The sequence below is a fragment of the Triturus cristatus genome, chromosome 9, assembly GCF_964204655.1.
Source record: "Triturus cristatus chromosome 9, aTriCri1.1, whole genome shotgun sequence".
Taxonomy (NCBI): Eukaryota; Metazoa; Chordata; class Amphibia; order Caudata; family Salamandridae; genus Triturus; species Triturus cristatus.
Genome location: NC_140592.1, coordinates 397,219,674 through 397,247,192, shown reverse-complemented (window position 1 = coordinate 397,247,192; position 27,519 = coordinate 397,219,674).

Genomic DNA, 27,519 nt, shown 5'->3' with positions numbered 1-27,519 from the left:
TGCAAGAACGAATTAGTAAAGTACATTACTCCAATAGATGGTGTCATCTGTATAAAAAGTTTTAAAAAACAAAATTATTAGTATTACAATGTACAGAATAAAAAAATAAGTTTACAATCTGAACAATGCATAAAAACATAACTACAAGAAATCAGTAGACTTTTAGTATGCTGTAAAGGTATGTTATAATATGAGTACCTGTGTGACTTGGTAGCCACTTGACGCTGTGTTGCCCAGCTGTCACTCTTGTCGGTCCCCTCGTGTACCTCTTGTGGACGTGGTCACCAGGCATGTGAAGAGCTCTGATGCCTTTGGGCCTGGTTAGCGCTTTATAAGACATAAAATAATAATATGTTGAGGAATGATACCTATGGGACACTGCATATCAGTTTCTTGGTCTCTGATGTGAAAGGTGGCAGTCTGACCCTTTGGGTTCTTCTAATGAGGAAGTGTTAACTTGCTGCTAAATTTTGGTCAAGTGGTACCATGGTACATTTGAAGTGCATGGGTCATTTTCTTTGTACTCTACTTCTTACCAGGCCCAATTCTGGAGCCAGCTGCAGCACATGAACAAGAAGCTGTACGCGGTTCCGGCTGGTAACACCATGCATCACAAGGCAGTTAATTTCACATTGTGCAGCATATAGGTCTACTATTCCTGTTTTTTAACAGGTGATCTCCATGGGACTTTTAGTTTCTACTTCTAAACAACTACTTTAACACACGCACAATATGTTCTACATATCCCTCTTTGACTAGTTCCTTTCAAGACGGACACATGACTCTTTCAGTCTCCTGTTCTGCAACCAATGCCATTCCTCGGTATGTCCTTGTGTTATCATTGTGTGACTTTGTAACCACTGAGGGGTATATTTACAGCAGAATGGAGAAGCGTGGTATTAAGCAAACATTGATAACGCTCACATCTCCATTCTGAAAATGCAGGAATGTGCCGTATTCACAAGAATGCGGCACACCCCCACATTTTTCCGAGCCCTAGAGCTGAGTTCAGCTGCCTAGTGCTAACGCTGGAACCCTTGCATCATAGTGCAAGGATGTCTGCGTTGGGGGAAGATTGTTTATGTGCAGGAAGGTCCCCCTTCCTGCACATAAATAATCTTTAAATGCCATTTTGTAACTTCTATGTGTGCTGCTTAATGCAGCACTCATAGAAATTGCAAAACAGCGTTTTTGTAAATGATTGTTTATGTGCAGGAAGGGGGACCTTTAGGCCTGGGCTAAAAATCCGTTCCGCTCGCGGAAATTGCGATAATTTGACATTTTCGCGTTCCGCGGAGAGCGTGAAAATGTCAAAATTTCCGCAATCCCCATTTTACCGGAAATTTTTTACTTGCTCGCACTGTAAAATAATACATTCTTGCGTGCGCGCGATCGCCTTACCTGAATCCCCGCGTTCGCCGACAAGTTTTCCCGATCCGGCCGTGTTCTCCACGAGATGTTGGATTGTTGGTAGCCATTTGCGCTGTCTCGCGACAGTTCGCGCCCGCAGTAACATCATTCGTCGCGCGATCACGTCTTTCTTCTCGTGATCATGCACCGCGAGACAAGTGAAAACAAGATGGCTGCACCCGCGAGCAACTGCATGGGTAAGTTGGAAAGCCACGACCACGCAGAACATACCGCGAACGGGCGGGAAAAAAACTTCCGCATCTTCGCGATATTTCCGCGTGTTTGCAGAGATTTTTAACATTTTCGCGATAATTTGCGAAAGTGAATTTCGCAAATTCCGCCCACCCCACCTCCTAATTACGCTGAACCCAGAAACTGGTCCTAGGATGCTTGTTTCCAGTCCAGGGAGGACCTGGCCTGGCAGTTTGAGCTGGACTGTTACCATTGGGCACAGGATCAAGACTGATTTGCATATGGCTGGGTTCAAACTGGAATGGAATGGGGAGCAAAAAAACAATGGATTTAGGCCCAGATCTCTGTACTGGGGTGAATGTATGACATTGTTCTGTGTTCTGTCCATCAATTCTTCTTTTTGAATTTGTCACCCCGAGTGGGACGGGTATGCCCAGACGTGGATCCCGTCCCCCCCAAGCCACTGGAGTCAAGCTATTCTGGCTGATGAGGGGTGAACCACCAAACCGGTCCTAGGATGCTTGTTTCCAGTCCAGGGAGGACCTGGCCTGGCAGTTCGGCTGGACTATTCCCATTGGGCGCAAGGTCAAGACTGATTTGCATACGGCTGGGTTCAAACTGGAATGGCATGGGGAGCAAAAAAAATGATGGATTTAGCCCCAAATCTCTATACTAGGGTGAATGTAAAACATTGTTCTGCATTCTGTCCATCAATTGTTCTTTTTGCATTTGTTACTCCCATGTGGGATGGGTAAGCCCAGACATGGGTCCCGTGCTCTCCATGCCACTGGAGGCAAGCTATCCTGGCTGATGAGGGGTGAAACCCCAAAACCGGTCCTATTACACATTCTCCTTCTATGGTTTTGATGTCACACACAAAGACCCAAGGGAGGTAACAGGGAACTAACACTCAGGAGAAGATAGGCGCTAAGGATTATGAGACTTAAAAGTGTCGAACAGGGCTTGAACACGGATCATGAGCTTCAATACTTCCTTGGGGATTAGCCCGTACCCACTTCCAAAGGAACTGAAACACTGGCTGGATTGCACATCCTTACATATCCGAATGTAAGCAACCATGTTAAACTTAAGCTTGTACTCTGAACAGATTATTAGAAGCAACTTTATGTGGATTTAGGATTTCTAAGAACTCCATGCCTTTATCATAGTTTATAGGGCACTCCCACTATCATCCCGACGTATTCTGTTAGACCACATACTGTTGTAATACATAACTGTTTCCGCACTAATGTAGTGATCTACTCGTACCTTATACCTGACATGTTGGAGACTATGTACAGTGAGGACTTGAGACCTGGACACTTAATAAGTTGTAGACTATGTACAGTGAGGAACTGAAACATAATGCCACTGTCCTCACCTAGCTATGTCACAGAATTCACATTTACTTTGCATAACGTTTCGAAATATGCTTTGGATCTGATACTAGCGAGAATTGAGACCGACTGCCACTGTCCATAATAAGTCTAAGAATTTACCGTTAAATATGAGGTTTGCCCAACTATGTCATGAAATTAACTATCACAGTGCCACATGTCACATGTCACAAAACACACTATCATGTTGATTAGTTCCGGTCAGAAAGATAAAGCACTTGGATTTCATGAGAAATCTCTTATAAGGATGTACTTATGTATAAACGCCACATGCATGCTACCACAAATGCCATACTTGTATGGTAGTTTACCTCAATGCTGTCATGTGCCCCTACAGATATGGCTTTCTAGCAAATAGCTTTTAACATTTGGGCATACCACTGGCCTTTTGCTACCAACATTTCGCTAGTTCTCACTAATTTCGATTCCAGTGCCCTGGTGGTCCCGATACACCATTCTAAGATGGCGCCCAAATTGGGTTCAGTACCCCCGGGGGGTCCCGACACACCACTCTAAAAAGGCGCCCAAAATGGGTCTAGGAACCGGCTTATTCCGCCCTCGCATTCCATAACTTAAGACAACGCAGAGGTGGCCAGCTGCAGACTGCTGATTTGCCACGGCCTGGAGAGCCAAGGGGTTCTACCTAATACTGCCGGTAAGGAGTGAAAAAACAGACTTATTATAGTCAAAATACAGGACAGACAAATAAGGGATATACATATTAATAGATTGTTTATTTCACTTTAGGATGGGGCAGTTCTTCTAAAAGAAACTCCCTTACACTTGGAAGCACATTAAGATATTCGGACACAAGACTAAATATTCTACCTCTCCAGGCGCAGAAATTATAGGAACCCCTTCCGGGTTAGAATTATCACCGGAACTAAGGTAGGGGGATCCTTCATGGTTACCAAGTACACCGTATTAGAATGTACCAATTGCCATTCTTTAGCTTGTGTGCCCTTTTCTCTAGTATTTAGAGACTACTTGAAACTGACATCAGGTATCGTATTTCAACAAAATACGTTCCCATACACATGTTTAACTGCACAATATAGTCAGCATGTATTTACTATTGAGTGACAGCATGAGAGAGCACTACTTCGCCACGAATATAATGAAATAGAATTCATGAATAAACTCAGGATTATAAAACCAAATGGGTTCATTGCATGCCCGCACCTTGCCAACCACAGGATTACTCATATAATGGAGTCTCGAGTACCAACTGTACTTGTATGTCTCATAATGATAACATAAACGACTGGGGCCTTTTTTTGTTCTTTCTTTCCCCCATTGATAAATTGATACACAAAGGAGTTGTATGAAAAGCATATACAACACCAGTTTCACATGGATTATCACACAGTAATATTCACTATTTTATAATTCACACAAGTCACCGAGGTCACTTTGTCAATAATTTGAAAGACAAAGTTTTCTTACTACCATTGCATACACGAACAAGTACTTGTTTATATATTCCCTTAGCCCTGAAGAAGTCGCGGGGTAATCACCTGTAACAGCGACAAAACACATGTTGGCTAAGAAGGCTTAAGATCTTGAATTAAAGACATCTGAAAATACAAAGACAAGCATCATTGTGATATTTTATGAAACTTTATCTATTTACTTTTAAAAGTGTGCAGTGGATTTGTATATAATGTATGTTCTGCGTTCTGTCCATCAATTGTTCTTTTTGCATTTGTCACCCCGAGTGGGACGGGTATGCCCAGATGTGGGTCCCGTGCTCTCCATGCCACTGGAGTCAAGCTGTCCTGGCTGGTGAGAGGGTAAAATCCCAAAACCGGTCCTAGGATGCATGTTTTCTGTCCAGGGAGGACCTGGCCTGACTTTCCATTGGACGCAGGGTCAAGACTGATTTGCATATGTCTGGGTTAAAACTAGAATGGCATGAGGAGCAAAAAAAAAAAAATGATGGATTTAGGCCCAGATCTCTGTACTGGGGTGAATGTATGACATTGACCTGCATTCTGTCCATCAATTGTTCTTTTTAGGTCTCGCTGGCGTTGCAGCGATTCGCGCTGCCGCCAACGAGACTTATTGTTGCCGTGATGCCTCTCAAGGGAGACAGACCGGGGCACGTGCAACGATCGGGGTCTGTGGACGCGCTTCTGAGACGTGCTTGCGCAGACGCACAGACACGCGCGCGCGCCACGCTCCGCCGGGCTTGTCTTGTTATATATGTCGAGATCACTAGTTGTTCTGACACCATATCAGTGTTTCTGTCAAGCACCTTCGTGCCTAGTGATGTAGTGACCAAGAACGCTTCCAAGTTAGTTTTCCCAAAGTTAAATATATGTACATTTTGATTCTGAAACACAAACAGGTCCAATTTTCACGTACGGAACAGAATTTCTTTAAAGAGATCCTATCAAAACAATATGCATCTACAAAACCCATATTTCTGGGAGTTCCAATCCGAAGTTTCTTACTGATGCTGGAGCGGAGTGCTGTATCCGTATTTGGGGCAGGGGTCAGTGGGGCAGCACGGTAAAGGGCGTGCAGCGTAGCCGGCGGGGCAGCGTTTGCGCCTGCGCGGCCCACGCAGCACGCAAGGCACGCCGCAGCTCTGCGAGCAGCCTTATCCTCTTCTTATTTATATGTGCCGGGGTTGCTACAACGTCACGCTTTTCGCCGTCAACGCTTCCGACCCGGGAGGTGAGTAGGGTGTTAGAGCCAGCTGCAGGTGCAGTCTTTCAGGTACCAGGGGGTTATGTTCCGGAGCCGGCAGTGACGAGCAGGGTTTCTTATTCCCCAGCGAGCAGCGGGCGTGCAGGGTCCCGTGCTTTGGAATGGACATTGCGGCGCTGCAGGCGAATGCGAGAGCTTGAGAAATGACCGCCAGGCGCTGCTTACGCAGCCCGAGTGTATGTTTTTTTGTAACAGCCTAGAGCTGCTTGTTGTGTTGAGTTCTCCCTGTTTTTAGTGCTAGTGACTGCTTTGGCTGTCACGTCAGTAGAAGGTTGCTGTGCTAATAGTAGTGACACTGAGGGGGGTGGGGGGTCTGCTGTGGCTACAATGTGTGGGTTTACTGTGGTCACTACACTAAGAGTGCGTGTGTGCATAATCTGAGTGCAGTACCGTGTGCGGTGTCTTTCTGTAGTACCGTGCGCACGCCAGCTGCATTACTATTGCCAGCATCCTTTTTGTGTGCCCACACACGCTAGCTGCAGTACTAGTAGTGTGTATGTGTGCACTTACTCTGGTTATGAGAGCCGCGTGTATTCGTCAGCTGGCTGCGGTGCTAGCACCGTGGTGAGTGTGCGTGCGCCCCGCTTGCTGCGGCGGCATCACAGATGCATTACTGCTACTAATAACCGTGGTTGCTGTGCTGACCCCGGCTGTAGTGTACATGCATGTTCATGAAGATACTGTACTAGCAGCGTGTGCTCTGATTGGTACTAGTAGGTTTGTGTTAGCGCGCGCTCTACTTTGACAGCAGTGCTAGTAATTTGTGGGTATTTCTACAGCGTGCATACTATGGCTGTAAAGTAGACCTACACTGCTGGGGGTGTGTATGGGACCATCCATAGGTGCCCGACGCCTATGTGTCTTGTCTGTATTACTAACTGCGCACCAGCACCGCTGCGTGTTGTGTGTCTGCAGCATCTGTTCTCTCTGTGTAAATGCCCGCCGTTAAGTAATGTGTAAGCACAAATAATGAATATATAACGTATAAAACCGATTTTCCTCTATTTGTATGAAACAAGTTGCCCATATAGCAAATCATTAGAGCCTTGTGCCTCAAATGTGACGATGCATCTTATGTACAACCTTTTGTAAACACCGCATACCTCAGAGGAAGTAGTCTGAAATCAAACCACACATCCGCCTGACAAGCATGACCGGGGTAGGTTGCCGGATCTCAAGTTTTGTGATCTGTGTGTTTTTAATTACTTTTCACCGATTAAAATTAAAACTGCATATTTGGAATACATTTTTGCTTCATGGTGTGGTAGCACCGCTATTCCCAACAGTTTTAAAACGTTTTTTGTTTTTATTCCTTTCTGATGTTGGCATTTAACCCCCTTCTTCTCCTCCCCGCCCCCCTTTTTTGTTCTTTGTTCCTTAAACACTGTTGAGGATGATTTATAGCGAACAGTGAGTGTTCTTAATCTTATAGTTACATTTCTGATTCAATAAACACCCTCTCGGCATACTGACCATCCCTTTTCCGTAGTAACTACTCATCCAAGCTGGGAAAGGAGCCAGCAGTATTGAAATCATAAGCTGTGGTTAGTCTTTCATTGTTCGCCTCCAGGGGTATGGCCCACAGTAATAATACATAGCTAGCGATACTTTATCCGAGTGCCTGTGTTAACTAGATTATGACTTTAACAATTGCCAATCATGTGTGCTGCACTGGCTGACATTAGCTAACCATTCCACTGCTGGTATAATTTTAGCTAGTGGTTGTGTGGTCTAGGTTACTACTTCCCCTTGGGTCGCAGCGTCAATTTGTTACTCTTCCTAATCTATCCTGTTGTATTTGTTTTAGCTTTTTAGTTGCTGTAGCTAAGCATTCTAGTTCTTTTGTACTGTATGTGTAACCAGTGCAAATTATCAGTATAGTTGTTGTTTTACTGTATGTTGTAAGATAAACCCTATGCAGAGTAACCACGTTTTTAGGTCTCGCCTTGCTATCGCGTAAGCGGTCGCAAAGCGAGACTATTGTAAAAGGGCTTTTCAAAGTGCTTCCAAAAGCGGATTGCATGGCTAGCACACGCACAATCACGCGCATCGTGCCGCCATGCACTCCGCTTTTGGGAGCACTTCAAAGGGTCCGCTCCCCTGCCTGGAATGCGCTCCCCCGCCCCCGCCAAGCGCGCGCGCGCCACGCTCCGCCGGGCTTGTCATGTTGATTTTGCATTTTGGGGTTCGGCCACGGGTGAGGGGGCTTCGTATCCATCTGGACTACATGTCGTAGAAACTTTGGAGTGTCTAAGTTTACAGTGACACTAAGTAATAGGTCATTTTACATTTTATGTCTTTGGTTTCGAACTTCCCTGTTCCTTCTCCGCCTCCTATCTTCCAATCGCCTCTCTTTTATTATACCTACCTTCCCTCTCACTCCTGTTCTTCCTGCTTCCCGCCCCCTCCTGGCTTCCTGCCCACCCCTACAACATTGCACCACCCACTTGCCTCACGCGCGTGCCTCCTTCTCTTCTACACAGCTTCAGCTCCACCTTGCCCTTCCTGCTGGAGTCCCCCTTGGCTCCACCTCCTTTTCCTGCCTCCTTTCCTCCGCCCCTCCCACTTTTCCACCATGGCCCCGCCCCCTTTCCCTCCCCATCTCCCTTGGCTCCGGGACAGGGACCGGCGACACTTTACCAGTCACACGCAAGTCAACACCGGTGAGTGGCAGGCAGCGGCCCGGGCTCCTCGGAACACCAGATCCCGGCAGGATGCAGTGCATCCTGCTGACAGGTTCCGTGACAGCCCACCATACAGGCAGCCTGAGGGGACGGAGGCTCTCAACCCCTCCCTCACCTCTGAGGTGGCAACTCCTGTTGACGCAACTCGACCGTGCGCAGTTTTACAAGCCCGTTTTCATTTGCATTCTTCATTTAAAGCAGTAAAAGTTGTAATTCAAGTCGAGTTGCTCGGCTGTCAATTGACCGCAGGTCATCCCGAGTCACGCTTTCAGCCAAATCTGGATTTTGTTTTTATCCCACAGCACTTGGCATGCAGCGACTTGTAGTTTGGCCTGTAGTAGCTTCAATTTCCGAGTTCCGTTGGCCAAAGAGTCGAGACTGGCTGTGGGTGTCACGCATACCAATGGGTGACAGCAGCTATGCACACTTATCACCTGGCGTCACACAACTTCAGCAATGTAATTAAAGCAACCTTAAGTGGTGGTGGCACGTGTCGAAACTATTTTTCACCAAATCTCTTCAAAACGAAGACACACTTTAACCACAAGCATTTGCAATGCAATAGGTCTCACATTTACGCGAGTTTAAGCTAATGGCATTGTAAATGACAAAGCCTTTTATTTATGTTTTTAAAACCAGAACAAAAATAAAAGGCATTATCATTTTTCAGTGCTAATAGCTCAAACTCGCGTAATTGCGAGACCTATTTCATTGCAAATGCTTGTTGCATTTGTCACCCGAGTGGAAGGGGTATGCCCAGACGTGGGTCCCATGCTCTCCATGTCACTGGAGGCAAGCTATCCTGGCTGATGAGGGCTGAAACTCCAAAACCGGTTCTAGGATGCTTTTTTCCAGTCCAGGGAGGACCTGGCAGATCGGGCTAGACTGTTCCCCTTGGGCACAGGGTCAAGACTGATTTGCATATGGCTGGGTTCAAACTGGAATGGCATGGGGAGCAAAAAAATTATGGTTTTAGGCCCAAATCTCTGTACTAGGGTGAATGTATAACATTGTTCTGCATTCTGTCCATCAATTGTTCTTTTTTGCATTTGTTCCCCATGTGGGCTGGGTATGCCCAGACATGTGTCCCGTGCGCTCCATGCCACTGGAGGCAAGCTATCCTGGCTGATGAGGGGTGAAACCCCGAAACCGGTCCTATCACACGTTCTCCTTCTATGGTTTTGATGTCACACACAAAGACCCGAGTGGAGGTAACAGGGAACTAACACTCAGGAGAAGATAGGCGCTATGGATTATGAGACTTAAAAGTGTTGAACAGGGCTTGAACACGGATCATGAGCTTCAATACTTCCTTGGGGATTAGCCCGTACCCACTTCCAAAGGAGCTGAAACACTGGCTGGATTACACATCCTTACATAGCCCAATGTAAGCAACCATGTTAAACTTAAGCTTGTACTCTGAACAGATTATTAGAAGCTACTTTATGTGGATTTAGGATTTCTAAGAACGCCATGCCTTTATCATAGTTTATACGGCACTCCCACTATCATCCCTATGTATTTTGTTAGACCACATACTGTTGTAATACATAACTGTTTCCTCACTAATGTGGTGATCTACTCGTACTCGATACCTGACATGTTGGAGATTATGTACAGTGAGGACTTGAGACCTGGACATTTAATAAGTTGTAGACTATGTACAGTGAGGAGCTGAGACATAATGCCACTGTCCTCACCTAGCTATGTCACAGAATTCACATTTACTTTGCATAACGTTTCGGAATATGCTTTGGATCTGATACTAGCGAGAATTGAGACCGACTGCCACTCCATAATAAGTCTAAGAATTTACCTTTAAAAGGAGGTTCATCCAACTATGTCACGAAATTCACTATCACAGTGCCACATGTCACATGTCACAAACACACTATCATGTTGATTAGTTCCAGTCAGAAAGATAAAGCACATGGATTTCATGAAAAATCTCTTATAAGGATGTACTTATGATTAAACGCCGCATGCATGCTACCACAAATGTCACACTTGTATGGTAGTTTACCTCAATGCTGTCATGTGTCCCTACAGATATGGCTTTCTAGCAAATAGCTTTTAGCATTTGGGCATACCACTGGCCTTTTGCTACCAACCTTTCGCTAGTTCTCACTAATTTCGATTCCAGTGCCCCGGGGGTTCTGATACACCATTCTAAGATGGCGCCCAAAATGGGTTCAGTACCCCCAGGGGGTCCCGACACACCACTCTAAGATGGCGCCCAAAATGGGTCTAGGAACCGTCTTATTCCGCCCTCGCACTCCATTACTTAAGACAACGCCGAGGTGGCCGGCTGCAGACTGCTGATTTGCACGGCGAACACGCCACGGCCTGGAGAGCCATGGGGTTCTACTTAATACTGCTGGTAAGGAGTGAAAAAACAGACTTATTATAGTCAAAATACGGGACAGAGAAATAAGGGATATACATATTCATAGATTGTTTATTTCACTTTAGGATGGGGCAGTTCTTCGAAAAGAAACTCCGTTACACTTGGAAGCACATTAAGATATTCGGACACAAGACTAAATATTCTACCTCTCCAGGCGCAGAAATTATAGGAACCCCTTCCGGGTTGGAATTGTCACCGGAACTAAGGTAGGGGGATCCTTCATGGTTACCAAGTACACCGTATTAGAATGTACCAATTGCCATTCTTTAGCTTATTTGCACTTTTCTCTGGTATTTAGAGACTACTTGAAACTGACCTCAGGTATCGTATTTCAACAAAATACGTTCCCATACACGTTTAACTACACAATATAGTCAGCATGTATTTACTATTGAGTGACAGCATGAGAGAGCACTACTTCGCCACGAATATAATGAAATAAAATTAATGAATAAACTCAGGATTATAAAACCAAATGGGTTCATTGCATGCCCGCACCTTGCCAACCACAGGATTACTCATATAATGAAGTCTCGAATACCAACTGTACTTGTATGTCTTATAATGATAACATAAATGACTGGGGCCTTTTTTTGTTCTTTCTTTCCCCCATTGATAAATTGATACACGAAGGAGTAGTATGAAAAGCATATACAACACCAGTTTCACATGGATTTCCACACAGTAATATTCACAATTTTATAATTCAGACAAGTCGCCGAAGTACTTTGTCAATAATTTGAAAGATAAAGTTTTCTTACTACCATTGCATACACTAACAAGTAATTGTTTATATATTCCCTTAGCCCTGAAGAAGTCGCGGGGTAATCCCCTGTAAGAGCGACGAAACACATGTTGGCTAAGAAGGCTTAGGATCTTGAATTAAAGACATCGGAAAATACAAAGACAAGCATCATTGTGATATTTTATGAAACTTTATCTATTTACTTTTAAAAGTGTGCAGAGGATTTGTATATAATGTATGTTCTGCGTTCTGTCCATCAATTGTTCTTTTTGCACTTGTCACCCCGAGTCGGACAGGTATGCCCAGATGTGGGTCCCCTGCTCTCCATGCCACTGGAGTCAAGCTGTCCTGGCTGATGAGGGGGTGAAACCCCAAAACCGGTCCTAGGATGCATGTTTTCAGTCCAGGGAGGACCTGGCCTGGCTGTTTGGGCTGGACTTTCCATTGGACGCAGGGTCAAGACTGATTTGCATATGGATGGGTTGAAACTAGAATGGCATGGGGAGCAAGAAAACAATGGATTTAGGCCCAGATCTCTGTACTGGGGTGAATGTATGACATTGTTCTGCATTCTGTCCATCAATTGTTCTTTCTGCATTTGTCACCCGAGTGGAAGGGGTATGCCCAGACATGGGTCCCGTGCTCTCCATGTCACTGGAGGGAAGCTATCCTGGCTGATGAGAGCTAAAACTCCAAAACTGGTTCTAGGATGCTTGTTTCCAGTCCAGGGAGGACCAGGCCTGGCAGTTCGGGCTGGACTGTTCCCCTTGGGCGCAGGGTCAAGACTAATTTGCATATGGCAGGGTTCAAACTGGAATGGCATGGGGAGCAAAAAAATGATGGTTTTAGGCCCAAATCTCTATACTAGGGTGAATGTATAACATTGTTCTGCATTCTGTCCATCAATAGTTTTTTTTGCATTTGTTACCCCCACGTGGGATGGGTATGCCCAGATGTGGGTACCGTGCTCTCCATGCCACTGGAGGCAAGCTATCCTGACTGATGCGGGGGGCAACCCAGAAACTGGTCCTAGGATGCTTGTTTCCAGTACAGGGAGGACCTGGCCTGGCAGTTCGGGCTGGACTGTTCCCATTGGGCACAGGGTCAAGACTGTTTTGCATATGGCTGGGTTCAAGCTGGAATGGCATGGGTAGCAAAAATACGATGGATTTAGGCTCAGATCTCTTTACTGGGGTGAATGTATTTCATTGTTCTGCATTCTGTCCATCAATTGTTCTCTATGAATTTGTCACCCTGAGTGTGTCGGGTATGGCCAGACGTGAGACCTGTACTCTCCATGCCACTGGAGTCAAGCTATCCTGGCTGATGAGGGGTGAAACCCCGAAACTGGACCTTTGATGCCTGGTTCCAGTCCAGGAAGGTCCTGGCCTGGCAGTTCGGGCTGGAATGTTCCCATTGGGAGCAGGGTCAAGTCTGATTTGCATATGGCTAAGGTTCAAACTGGAATGGCATGGGGATCAAAAAAGCGATGGATTTAGGACCACATCTCTGTACTGGGGTGAATGTATAACATTGTTCTGCATTCTGTCCATCAATTGTCCTTTTTACATTTGTTACCTCGAGTGGGATGGGTATGCACAGACATGGGTCCGGGCCCTCCATGCCACTGGAGGCAAGCTATCCTGGCTGATGAGGGGTGAAACCCCGAAACCGGTCCAATTATGCTTGTTTCCAGTCCAGGGAGGACCTGGCTTGGCAGTTCGGGCTGGACTTTTCCCATTGGGCGCAGTGTAGACTGATTGGCATATGGCTGGGCTCAAACTGCAATAGCATGGGGAGCAAGAAAACAATGGATTTAGCCCCACATCTCTGTACTGGGGTGAATGTATGACATTTTTCTGCATTCTGTCCATCAATTGATCTTTTTGCATCTGTCACCCCGAGTGGGACCGTTATGCCCAGACGTGTGTCCCGTGCTCTTCATGCCATCGGAGTCAAGCTATTATTGTTGATAAGGGGTGAAACCCCAAAACCGGTCCTACAATGCTTGTTTACAGTCCAGGGAGGACCTGGCCTGGCAGTTTGGGCTGGACTGTTTCCATTGGGCACTGGGTCAAGACTGATTTGCATATGGCTAGGTTCAAACTGGAATGGCATGGGGAGCAAAAAAATGATGGAATTACTCCCAGATCTCTGTACTGGGGCAAATGTATTACATTGTTTTGCATTCTGTCCATCAATTGTAAATACGGGGCATCGTCAAAATCAATGGGTGTTACAGTAGAACGCCCACTAGAACACACATTGCCCTCTCCTTTCATGCTAAATACAGCGTGAAAGGGTGCCTTATTCACAAGGCAGCATTATGCCTCTGTAGATGTGTCATTGGATATTTAAATAACCATATCAGTATATGACTGGCTCTGTTAGTAACTCTATTGGTCTCTAAATGTGTATGCAAGTGGTTGCATGGATTGCTTACTGTCTTTCTTAGTGAGTATTGGGGTAAGTAACTGTGTATGCAACTGGCTCTGTTACTGCTGGATACATAAGTGCTGTGTGTGTGAGTGAATGATTAAATGCCACTCTCGCTGTCTGAATGGGTGTATAAGTGCCTCTATTCTTTTGTATCTAAGTCATAGTTTGGGCGGGAGACTAGATGTATAACTGTCCGTATGTGTGCATGTAACTCACTGAAAGGTTCAAAGAACATGTCTTACCTTTCAAACACATAGCATCCTGCCCTATGGCCTAACTACAGCCTACCTTTGCGGTGACTTACATGTAGTAGGAGGGGAGTTTAAGCCTTGAAAAGGGGTTTTAAATGCCAAGTTGGTCTGTTACTAAAACCGCACACACAGGCTCTTCAGTAGCAGGCCTGAGACATGTTTAACGGGCTTCTTGTCTGGGTGGATGACTTGGTACTGTCAGTTCTTCAGTACATAACCGAATGACTGTGTCAGTCCCTTTGTGGGTGTCTCATTTGATATATAAGTAACTATGTCATGATATGACTGGCTGTCTTACTAACTCTATGGGTCTGTAAAGATATATGTAAGTGGCTGTATGGAGTGCTTACTGGCTGTCTTAGTGAGTGTTGGGGTATGTAACTCTCTTTTCAGCTAGCCTATTTACTGCTGGAGAGATAAATGGCATAAGGGTTTATGAGTAAAGATGTTTAAGTGCCTCTGTCGCTCTCTGAATAGCTGTGTGGGTGGCTCTATGCCTTTGTACATAGTTTGTGAGTGGCATTATAGGGGGAGACTAGATGTATAACTTGGCATATGGGTCTGTAAGTGCACATGTAATTCACTGAAACTTCAAAGTACATGTTAATTCAACATTGCAGTGTACACTGCACACACAGGCTCTGTAGTAGCAGGCTTAACATGTTCAAAGGGCTACTTCTCTGTGTAGCGCAATCAGTGCTACAACCTCACTAGTACTATTTAATTAACAGATCCTGGGCACTGGTAGAGCACGGTACTAAAGACTTACAAATAAATGAAATATACCAATTGAGGATCAGTCAATGAAACCATATTTAGGGTAGAACATGCATGTTAACACTGTCTACCACTAATAAACTCTTCACTTTCCTAATACCAACTAAATGACTCGTTATGTCACTAGATTAGTTAATTACTGTTTCATTTTCCAAATGGGTATGTAACTGGCAGTATGGATGCATATATCAGTTACTGTATAAATGGGTGACTACTTGTGTCAATACTTCAGTACATATGCAACTGAATATGTCAGTGCCTCTTTGGGTATATGACTGGATATGAAAGTAACCTTCACACTTTCTTTTAATTTACATATACTCATAGCTCAGTATATACATATACCTTTAAAATTACACCATTATTGACATACCTGTGAAGTGTCGTAGCTGTTATCCAATTTTTAACGCAGTATAATTGAAATCTTTTGTCAGGCAAAAATGTAAAGTCTAAAGTACAAGAATGGTATACCACTCTCAATACAAAAGAACCAATAATGGCAACCTTTCCCACTCTGCTTTCAGTGATACTGGTGTACTTAGCAAATTATAACCTTCCTTTCATTTTTGTTTTTGTTATTTCACTTCTCAATGGTCAGTTTTCTCCTGTGTGCTACTCCTCCTTGCCTTTGAAATGGTTTGTGTGTGGATTGTGGTTCATAGCTCTGTGTTTTGGGCCAGAGAGTGTGCTAGAAAGAGTGGCATTGACAGGGGCTTGGGTTTGCCCAACGGGACATTACTTGGGTTGTTCAAAGAAAGTTAGAGTGGCTTCAATGGCTGCCTTTGGTTGAAAACATTGTGGATTGCCAACATCCAGACCTCATGATTGTGCACTGTGGTGGCAATGCCCTAGACATACTTATTGTGATAGGACTGGAAACCCTAATGTAAGATACCTTTGGTCAATTAATGGCACTTTTCCCTCACACTGTCTTGGTGTTCTTCAACATTTGCCAAAGGCAGAAATGGAAGTGGTCAAATGAATTCTGTCCACAGATGCACAAAACCATGAAACATGTAAATAACAATGTTTCTGCATTTCTCAGAGACCATCACATGGGCTCTATATACCACAACAATTTACGCTTTGACATGGACGGTATGTATAGTAATGATGGAGTAAATTTCCCAGAGAAAGGCAACAGGGTGTTCCTCAACAACTTAAAAGACTGCATCCTGTTTTATGTGTGGTTATAATCTACGCATAATAAACACAAACGCTCTTCTCAGAGTCACCCCTTTTCCCAAACACTGGTTAATTTTCTTTTAAATCCCTTTGTTAAACACCTTATTTGAATTCCTGAATCAGTCACAAATCCACAAGACAAAAGCACACATTAAACATACAGCAGCACATTTAAGACTCACAAATGTGTGAGTGACTGTGTGTGTGTCAATGACTGTGTGAGTGGGTTTCAAGACTGCACCTCTATGAGTGGGTGCATGCGAGTGTCTGAGGGGATCTGTGAGTGGGTGTGAGAGTGTCTAAGTGGGTCTGTGAATGGTTGTCTGAGTGAGTCTTTGAGTGAGTGGGTGTGTGACTGTCTGAGTTGGTCTGTGAGTGAGTGTGTGTGTGGGTCTGTGAGTGGGTGCATGAGTGTCTAAGTGGGTCTTTGAGTGTATGTGGGTGTCTAAGTGGGTCTGTGAGTGGGTGTGTGAGTGTATGAGTAGGTCTGTGAGTGGGTGTGTGGGTGGGTCTGTGAGTGGGTGGGTGAGTGTCTGTGTGGGTCTGTAAGTGGGTGTGTAAGTGTCTGTGTGGGACTGTGAGTGGTTGTGTAAGTATCTCAGTAATTCTGTGAGTAGCTGTGATAGTGTCTCAGTGGGTGTGAGACTGCCTAAGTGGGTCTGTGAGTGGATGTGAGAGAGTATCAGTGGGTCTGTGAATGGGTTTGTGAGTGTCTGAATAGGTCTATGAGTGGGTGTGTGAGTGTCTGAATGGTTCTGTTAGTGGCTGTAAGAGTGTCTGACTAGGTGTGTGAATATCTGAGTAGGTCGATGAGTGGGGGTGAGAGTGTCTGAGTGGGTCTGTGATTTGGTGTATGAGTGTGAGTGTACACATATTTTTTGGGGGCAGAATTCGCAAGACCACCACAGTGGTACTGGGGGCTACACTGAGTGTCACAGCAGATTCACAAATCCTCGCATGAGGAAAAAAAAAATATTTCTGGGGCATTTTCTGGCCTTCAGGGGTCCTTCATAGACCCCTATTTTTCACCCATAGGGTCAGGGTATCTCTGTCCTGATCCCTTCTACTAAATTTCATCTCAAATTTTGCAGCCAGAGACAGATCCTTGATATCTCAAATAGCAGGCGCAACTTCTACTCAGGTTGCTGCCAGCCAATCACAGCATTGCTGTTGGCTCATAGACTCACGAGGCACTGCAATGGTTCATGAAGGATTCGCTCCTCTAGAAGTACAAACTTGTTTTCCCTTTAATATCTCAAAAACTACTGAATGGATTTACATCAAATTACAAAAAGCGTACTTTCTGAGCCAAGATCTAGCTTTCTGCTAAATTTGATGTCATTCCATTCAGTGGTTCAGGCTGTAGTTGTGTCTAAAATCTCCATGGGAATGAATATAGGAAATGCACTTTTTGACCCCCCCCCCCCTTTTTTGCTGCCCCCGCTTGACGAATCACCCCAAAACTTTCCATGCACAACAAGACACAGCAGGGCACTTTTTAGGAAAATTTCATGAAGATTTGTCAAGCAACGTCAAGTTGTAAGCAAGTCAAAAAACGCTTTTCCTATGGAAACTAGGTCTAACTGTAACTGCCTACTGGCAAGCACCAGTAGATAATACATACTCCAGGGAGACTAATTTACCCCGCATTAAATCCTGCTGTGCTGGTGACTGAGGCCAGGCAGCACAGCAGGAGACTCTTACATCAAGTAAACTCTGTCTCTGTTGTAAAGGGAGGGCTAGTGTGAACATGAGCCTTCACAGCACAGTGATAAATGTGCATGCTCACCTGACCCTGTCTCAAAACCGTGACATGTATTTATTTTTGAGAAAATTGTCAGGATGCTGGAACAGTCCTTGAAAAACTAGAACTGTCCATAAAAATCCAGGATGTCTGGTCACCCTATCCCAGGGGCCCATGGGAATCCCCCTGAAGGTGCGTCCGGTCACACTCTACACCCACCTGCAAGGGGATCTCTGTCCCCCATTAAACTGATTCTGAGTGCCCGACTGCAAGTGAAAGGCAGACCAACAGCCTCAACAGCCATTCCTCCTTTCACTAATGTGCTATTCATCATGACAGATACATGTGGTAAAAGATTTTCCCCATGATGATTTTACCACCCTATAATACTGTGACAGTCAGAATGAGAGCCATTTTGTATTCTGACTTTCCCAGGGATTGTTGCTTTGCCCTACACTTCCTGGTGGCATTGGAAATTAAATCAATAACTAAGCAGCATGGCAGTGCACCTTGAAAATGTGCATTATAAATCCTCAAATGATCAGTAAAGATTATAAAACATGTATGAGGATATTACTCCCATACATTGTCCAAAACAAGAGCAGGTAAAACAACATTTTGTATACCTCCTCTAATTTGCATGTAATTAATTACGTAATCATTCTAAAATTAATTTACATAATATGTTTGAAGTGATACTAACCAACATTTGCACCTTGGTAAACACAAAATATACGTGGGACTAAATTCCTAATTGCTTGGCAGAACAATTAATTAGTTAACAATGGCACGCAAACTAAACTTAGAGTGTGTTAAAATAATAAAATTGCATGGTTTATATTGCTTTGTGATTGTATTGTGGCTCCAAGTTACTGTATGGTAAATATTATCGCTTTAAATGTTGCTACAGCTAGGAAAATACTAATATTTATTGGGATTAGTATGGGTTTAAACATTAGAATCTTCATTCTATATTTTACTTATTGTTATGTCTATTTTGCTTAAGTTGACATTCGGCCCTACTAGGCCGCAGTACCCAAGATGGCATTTACTGAAGTCGATGCCACCATGTGAGCGCAATGATTTCTGCCCATGCCCAGATGGCTCTTGAGATCATGTGGTGACCTGAACTCCTGACATCGTGTTCCCTGCCAAGGACAAAAGTTGGGGACTTGACGCAAGCCAATAGTTGATTGTGTGGGAACAAGGGAAAAGACAGGGACTGAGCCTGTCAATGGGACCCTTTTACCTTGAGAAGATACATTTCCCGTTCTCGCAGGAGAAACAGAGAAAAATAACTTTTGATTCGTGACCCCTTGTGCCAAGTCACCATGGAGAACCAGTTTACACTGGGAAAATTGTATTGAACTATTGATAACCCCGAACTGTCCAATCAGAACATTTTCTCTGCCCCTAAAAGTTGCCATATCCTGTATGAAGTAAGGGGAAAAAGGGTATAAAATCCCCTCCTCAGTCATTATTAGAGTGTGGGTGGTTGTACAGGAGTTGGAGCTGTGGTTGCGGTTACGTTTATCTTTGGGTTAATTTCCGTTGAAAAAGAGTTTTGTTGGGTGGATGTTCCTTTTTCATACATCCTAAAATGTATTCTATGTCACCAGTCTGAGTGTGGAATTAATCCATACTCCGGATTGATGTATGGACTTTGCTGAATTTCTGAACTTTATTTACGCCGCATCCTGTATTTTGTATGACGGTTTGATCCTTTGACGAGGGTCAGACTGCCTTTTCGAGGAAGTCTTCACTTGAGAATGCAGATAACTCCCTACTTGATCTGAAGATATTGTCATCTATCTATGGGTAAATGATTTACTGCATTTTTTTAAATCTATTTCTAAGAGTATTTTTTATGTTTAATTTCTCTTCAATAAATCTAAATCAAATTAATGAGGTGTAGTCAGTAAATGCAAGACTTAAGAATGATAAATGTTTAGATAAACAAAATTGAAATAATAAGAAACGAGTATGTGGTTCTTAAATTAATAATTGAAATATCAAATGTTTCCTAGGCTTTAATTGTGTTTTAGCTGGTTCTAATTCACCATCAACCAGTCCAACTTGTTGGTCCATCGACCAAATAGTGGAGTGCCTTGATGTTAAAGTCAGGATTCTGAAGTTGTATATAGAATGTGTATATAAAGAAAAAGCTAATTAATCCTGATAGGTAGTAAGGTACCCACATGTCCAGCGCCCTTTTCTCCTTTGTACAGATTCGAGTGAGATTGTTTGAATGACGAGTGTGTTAGTGTTATGGGCCCCACCAAAAGAATGAATGAATGAATTTGTGAATAGGAATCTGTGACATAGGGAGGATATGTAAATTTTACCCTTCGTGCTGGATCAGTATTTCTTGGTAGCAAATTGATGGTTATTATTGTATTGGTTTGGTGATTATCGATTTATGTTTAACACTTTATGTTAAGTATTGTTTATGTTAGGTGTAGTTAGAAAATTTGAAGCTTCCGGGAAGTAGGAAGTGGATTTATGTGGCAAGAGAAGTCACATGGAATTGAACATTCTCTGGTTTCAAGAATTGTGATAACATGGAATTGTGTTATGTTAGGGAAATCTCTGTATGAATGTGTGTGAGTGGAATAGTAATAGGTTTTCTTGTGAAACTCTGGCCTTAATTCTAAGGAGCATTGTAGTCTCCACATGTGTTTTATCCCCAGAGAAACAGGTTTGCCTTTTGCTTGCTAGAAGGGTAAGGTAGAGGGAAGTGATACTTTATCGGCGAAACGAAAAATTATTTGGTAGGATAGAGGTAAGCGCTGCCTACTGGAAAGACAGAATTCTTGTATAAATGGACAAAGCTAACTCTTTGATTTAGCAAAACAGGCAATGGAGATGTTTTTATGTTGTTACTAACTGATTTTGATTAAAAAAAACGTAAGGAAGTTTGCCGATAAATTTTGTAAAGGAGGGGTCAGCAAGAGCAGGAGTAGTGGGAAAGGCTGACGTCAGAAAGACCGCGCTGGGATTGGTCAGCTGTAAAAAAGACGAAGCTTTCACTGATTGGTGCGTTAGTGGGAGTCGCACTAGGATTGGAGAATTACAAAAGTGACATAGACGCTCTGGATTGGTGCGTTAGTGTGAGTCGCGCTAGGATAGATCAGAAAACTAAGAAGCCATGAAAAGGTGAATTGCGGAGCTTCATTGATTAAAAGTTTGGAAAATAAAATTGATGTATTACGATCCACCAGAAAAGGAGAAAAAGTCATGGTTTGGAAAAATCAAAGACCTATTTAAGAAGGATAAGCCAATTGTAACTAGAGAAGGACAGATACTTCCTCCCCCGAAAATGCCTGCATCTTTTATGGTGGCGAAATATGGTTACCATACATGCATTTGGTTGGAAAATTGGGTAAATTATACTAAAGATGATGGAGTGCTAGCGTTTCCGGAAAATGGTTCATTTAGTTTAGCTGTACTACGGAATTTAATAGATAGAATGATGAGATTGGAACCGAAACCCAGACATACCCAATTTGAGGCTTTAACTGAATGGGAAGAAGAGATGTATGAAAGAGAAAGGCATCGGAGTGGGAGAAGGTATAATTATGTTTTTGGTAGACATTACGGACAAGAAAACCATGATGATAGAATGAGGAGATGGCGAAATGCTTGCATGACTGATGTTATGTTTCCTTTGAGAAATGCTGGAGAGATGAGTGGTAGAAAATGTACAGAAAAGAGAAATAACACAGAGTCAGAAGGTTACAGATATGGAGTGAGTGAATCAGAGCATGAAGTGCTGAAGGACATATTTTTTTTAAAAATCACCTCCATTTAAGCAGGATTCTGTGTTGGTGACGCCAAGTGCACCACCACAGGAGACTGTAACGAATAAAAAATTTGAACAAATGCCGAATAATTTTGGGAAAAATAATCCATTTAAAGATTCAGAAATGTCACAGACAGTAAGAACTGAAAATGAAAAATCGGCAGAATTAGCTAGAACTACACTGGAATTAACTGAAAAGATTAGAGAATTAACAAAGAATATGGAAGCAGTGACTGTGCCTGTAACTATAGGACCAGTGATACCCGTTTTTGATAAACAAAAAGATAATGAACATTGTTTAACAGTCCCGTATATTTGTGGTATGCAAAAGGGGAAAGAAAGGAGTTGTTCAGGAGAAAATGAATGGGAGGTTACTGCGGGAATATCAGGATTAAGTACACCTAAAAATGTAACTGTAAATAAAAGCCCAGCAAGTAAGACACTTATGGCAACAGAATCTGCAACAGAAACCCTAGAGAAAATGGCAGATAAAATGAGAATAGCGACAACCCCTGTAGGACCAACATCCGAAGAATTAACTGATTGGTTAAGAAGTTTACAGAAAAAAGGATACAGAACCACAACCTTTAGATGTGGCAAAATTAAATGTGACTTTAGAAGAATTAATTGTAGTAGCTATTCCAACTGAAAAATTAAAAGCATACCAAGATGAAGAGTTGATGTTTTTGTGTAAAAGCATAAGCTGGAGAGCAAGGACTTTGCATGAAAAGCTAGAAGAGACAGCGAGTGAAATGGGAATAGATTTTGAAAAAATAAGGTCATTGCAGAAGCCATACAGAGTAGATTTTACTGAGAAAGACCTTGAAAACTTGAATACGGCAGGAAGGTTGACCCAAATTAAAGAATTGCTTGCATTATTAAGAAAATGAGGTGATGTGGATCGATGGAAAAGTAGATGGTTTAGGAGGAGAGAGGAAACTATGGACAAAGCCTCTCTAGCTTTCCCGGTGAGAGAAAAAGAGCCAGTGGTAACAGAATGTCCCATGAGGGAAATTCCTGGAGGAGGATATGTACATGTTCCATGGACTAGACAGGATATTTGTCATTTACAAATGATTTTCCAAGGTTGAGAGAAAAACCAGTTGAATGGTATAGACAGGTAGATCGATTTGTCAAACTGTCAAAGGTATGGATAGATCTGAATGGTCTTTTTGATATAATAGTGCCTGCAGATTTATGGGCAGAATGTAAGATTACTATAGATTGGCCAACACAAGAGTATCCTAGGGATCCTAAAACGGGAGCCCCAGATCCAGAAGTAATGAAAAAATATGATCAGGTAATTACTTTTTGGAAAAATAAAGAACCTCCGAAAGAAACTGATTAGGTAAAGATTGACAGAACTCACGAGGAGGCTAAGGAATCAGTGCATGCATATTACGAAAGGTTACTGTTGGCTTTTAAACAATACAGTGGAGACGAGAAATTAAGTGAAAAGGATTTGAGTCATTTTATTTACAGATTTGTTTATGGTTTAAGGCCTGAAGTTAGCGAAATGATTAAACAACATACAGTAGGTTGGCAAAACAAAAAGATAGACGAAGTGTTACGACATGCAAAATATTTTAGTGATGAAATTGAAGCCAAACAACGTAAGTTGAAAGAATAGGCAATGTGGGCACAGGTTAAGGTAGCGGAGCAACAAGAAGCCCAGTTAATCGAACAAGCCAATGGAATAGGGCAAGCATGACCAAAACCTAATATTGGAAAAGGAAAATGACAGATTAGCATAGATGAAGCTAAAAAGAAATGGCCATGTCATAAGTGCGGAAAATTAGAGCATTGGAAATCCGAGTGTAAATTGCCACCGAAAGCTAATGGTGATAATTCATCATTAAATCCACAGGTGCAGAATGAGGTGAGTTGCCAACCGCCGCGACAGCAGCAGGTTGTTACCCAACAGTGTCAGGTGCCAAAGCCACCTTTTCCACAGAACGTAAATCCTCAAAGACACAGTAATGAGACAGGATTCTACAGCGAAGAACAGGTAACAAAGCTACCGCGCGCTGGTGCCATTTCGCAGTATTGGCTGCAACGCGATGAAAGTGAGTCAGAAGAGAGTTATTGACGGTGCCTAGGAGAGGAAGAGGAGTGCGTGCTTGGCGCAACTCTAGAGGTAGACCAGACGGGACCCTTTGTGGATGGAAAGGTGAATGAAGTAACTGTTAGTTTCCTAAAGTATACTGGTGCTACTCGTTCAACTGTTTGATCAGCTGAAGTGAAAAATCTTCCTCTCTCGGGTGAGACAATCCAAGTGGTTGGAGTTTCAAATAAGCAGATAAAAGCCCATCTTACCAAACCTGTCAAGGTTAGAATAGGGAAATTCGCTGAGATGTATCGCTTTGTTGTTTGTGACACTAGTCCTGTAAATCTGTTAGGAAGGGACTTGCTGTGTAAGATGAACTGCACCATCTTTTGTACACCTGATGGTATAGCTTTTGAAACCCCAGACGATGATGTTCTTTATAGAATGACAATGGCTAACTTAGAACCAGAAATGACTGATGCATTTGTTGTATTTGATCCAGAGGGAATACCAAAAGAATTAAAAGAAACAGTGAAAACAGAAGTGTGGAATAGTTGCAGGAGTAACACCTGTAGACAGAATGATTGAACAAGAAATTCTGAGAGAAATAATGAGCAGTCCATGTAAATTACCACTCATGGGTTTCAAAAAGCCAAATGGGACATTTAGAATAGTGCAGGAGTTGAGAAAGGTGAACAAGATTGTTGTTCCTTGCTGTCCCATTGTGTCAAACCCTTCAGTAATTCTATATCAGATTCCCCATGATGCAGAATGGTACACAGTCATTGATTTGTGTCATGCTTTCTTTTCTGTTCCATTGCACCCTGATAGCCAACAAATGTTTGCTTTCTGGTTCGGCGAGCGTATTTTGGCATGGTGCCATATCCCTCAAGGCTATACAGAAAGTCCTTCAATATTTAATCAGATTTTAAAGAAGTCAATGGAAGATTTAAAGATGCCAGAAAGTTCAGTACTCGTCCAATATATCGATGACCTACTAGTGGCATCGAAGACGCGAGAAGCATGTGTGGTTGACACAGTGGCATTGTTAAATTATTTGGCAGATGGAGGACTTAAAGTATCCCCATCAAAATTGCAGTTTTGTCAGAAAGAAGTACAATACTTAGGTCATAATATTGAAAAAGGCCTGAGAAAAGTCACAATGGACAGAATTAAAATCATTAAAGGAATGAGAGCCCCAATGACACAGAGAGAAGTCAGAATGTTTCTTGGAATGGTGGGATACTGTAGTCAGTGGATTAGCAATTTCTCGTTGATTGCAGAACCATTGGTACGTTTGACAAAGAGTGATGTGAGAGATCCACTTGAGCTGAATAAGGAAGAGATGAAATCTTTTATACAATTGAGAGACATCTTGTGTGAAGCACCGGCTCTTGGAATGCGTGATTATGAAAAAAAAATTGAGCTCTATTGCAGTGAGAGAGATGGATGTGCTCTTTCCGTGTTAGTACAGAGACATGGGAAATTGAGATCACCAATTGCCTATTTTTCAGCTGTGCTAGACCCAGTAGCTGTGGCATTACCTAGATGTCTGAAAGCAGTAGCTGCCACCTGTAAGAATTTGGAACAAAGTGAAGGAATTGTAATGAGATATCCTGTGAGACTGTTTGTCCCACATGATGTGGCAATCCTTTTGACGAGAAGTAAAACACAGTTCATGACACAACGTAAATATGAAAAGGTGATTTTGGGTGCTACAAATGTGAGTCTTGTAAGATGCACTAATGTGAACCCATCGACATTACTGCCTGATGTTGTGGATGCGGAAGTAAAGGATGATTTTGATCATGATTGTTTGGAAGTGCTTGATTTTTGTACAAAACCATGTCCTGATATAAAGGACATGCCTTTGAAAGAGTCTGACTATGTGATGTTTGTGGATGGGTCATGCCTGAGAACTGAAGAAGGGATTTTGAGTGCTGCATACGCTGTATGCACAGTTGCAAGAGTTTTGGAAGCGTCTTGTTTGAGAGGAGTACTATCTGCTCAAGTTGCTGAGTTGTTTGCACTGATTAGAGCATGCAAGTTGGGAAAGAATTTGCGAGTCACTGTGGTTATTTATAGTCAGTATGGGTTTGGAGTGGTGCATGACTTTGGGCAAATTTGGTCCCAAAGAGGTTTCTTGACGTCGAGTGGAACTCCAATTAGAAATGCAGAAATAGTTGGCAAGTTACCTGAGGTAATACAGCTGCCTAAACAGATAGCTGTTAGAAAATGTACAGCGCATAAAAAAGGCACAGATTATGTGTCAACAGGAAATGAATTCGCAAATGACATTGCCCAATACTGTGATCGAAATCAGACCTCACTAAATCGTAACAGGGAAAAGGAAATGGATTTATGTCCCTTGCTTTTTACTAACACAGTGAGTACATGGGATGAGGTGAGGCAGTTACAGGAAGAAGCAGGGGAAGAGGAGAAAAAACAGTGGATAAAATCAGGAGGCACACAATGGGAAGTAGATAGAGTTTGGGTTTACAGAGATGGAAGACCAGTAATGCCTGATAGCATGATCTCTACCACGGCACGGATGTACCATGGGCAGGCCCACATAGGCAGGGATGCCATGATTAGACATTTCAAACAAACATGGTATAACGCCAAATTCCGGCTTATAGCTGAGAACCTTTGCCAGAGATGTCTCATATGCCAGCAATTTAATCTAGGAAGAAAAACTGTGGTGGGCTTGGGAACAATAGGACGGGAGGGAGGTCCTTTCACCTGTATGCAGCTTGATTTCATTGAAATGCCTTCATGCAACAGACTAAGATATGTACTGGTGATTGTTTGTCTTTTTTCATGTTGGGTTGAGGCTTACCCGACCAGAAGGAATGATGGCGTTACTGTAGCAAAACTCCTACTGAGAGAGGTAATTCCTAGATTTGGTTTTCCAGTAATGATTGAAATAGCTAGAGGGAAACATTTCCAGAATGAAATTATACAATTGATTTGTGAAGCATTAAATGTACAACAAAAATTGCATTGTGCCTACCAACCAGAGGCTTCTGGAGTGGTAGAACGAATGAATGGCACCATAAAGAACAGATTGGGAAAAATGTGCTTGGCCACGGGTCTCAAATGGCCAGATGTCTTGCCTCTTGGCTTAATGAGTATTAGATCAATTCCTGATAGGAACAGGTCTGAGCCCCCATGAAATTATCATGGGCAGAGCAATGAGACATGTGTTCATTCCTGTCAACAAACTGCAGCCTATATCTGATGACTTTGTCTTGGATTATTGTAAAGGATTGGCTGATATGGTACATTCTATGTTTCATCAGGTTGGACCAGATGCGACCACTCTTGAAAAGAAGCCAGCTCATGACTTGAGTCCTGGAGATTGGGTCCGCACAAAAGTACACCGAAGAAGAAATTGTCTGGTTCCACGCTGGGGAAAACCACGTCAAGTGATTCTGACAACGACAACTGCTGTGAAGTGTGCAGGGGTGAAGAACTGGATTCATACCAGTCACACTCTTCGAGTTCCAAATCCGGAAGATCAATCTGAAGAAGAACATCGAGAAGTATCAGATACCAGCTCAGAATCAGAATCAGAAGAAACGAGAACAAGACAAGAACCAGAAGCAGGTGAACAAGGTCCAAGTCAAATTACTGGACAGGAAAATGTACCAGTAAGAAGACGCCTTGAAATTTCTGATACAAGCTCTGAATCTGAGACAGAACAAGCAGGAATACTAGAAAG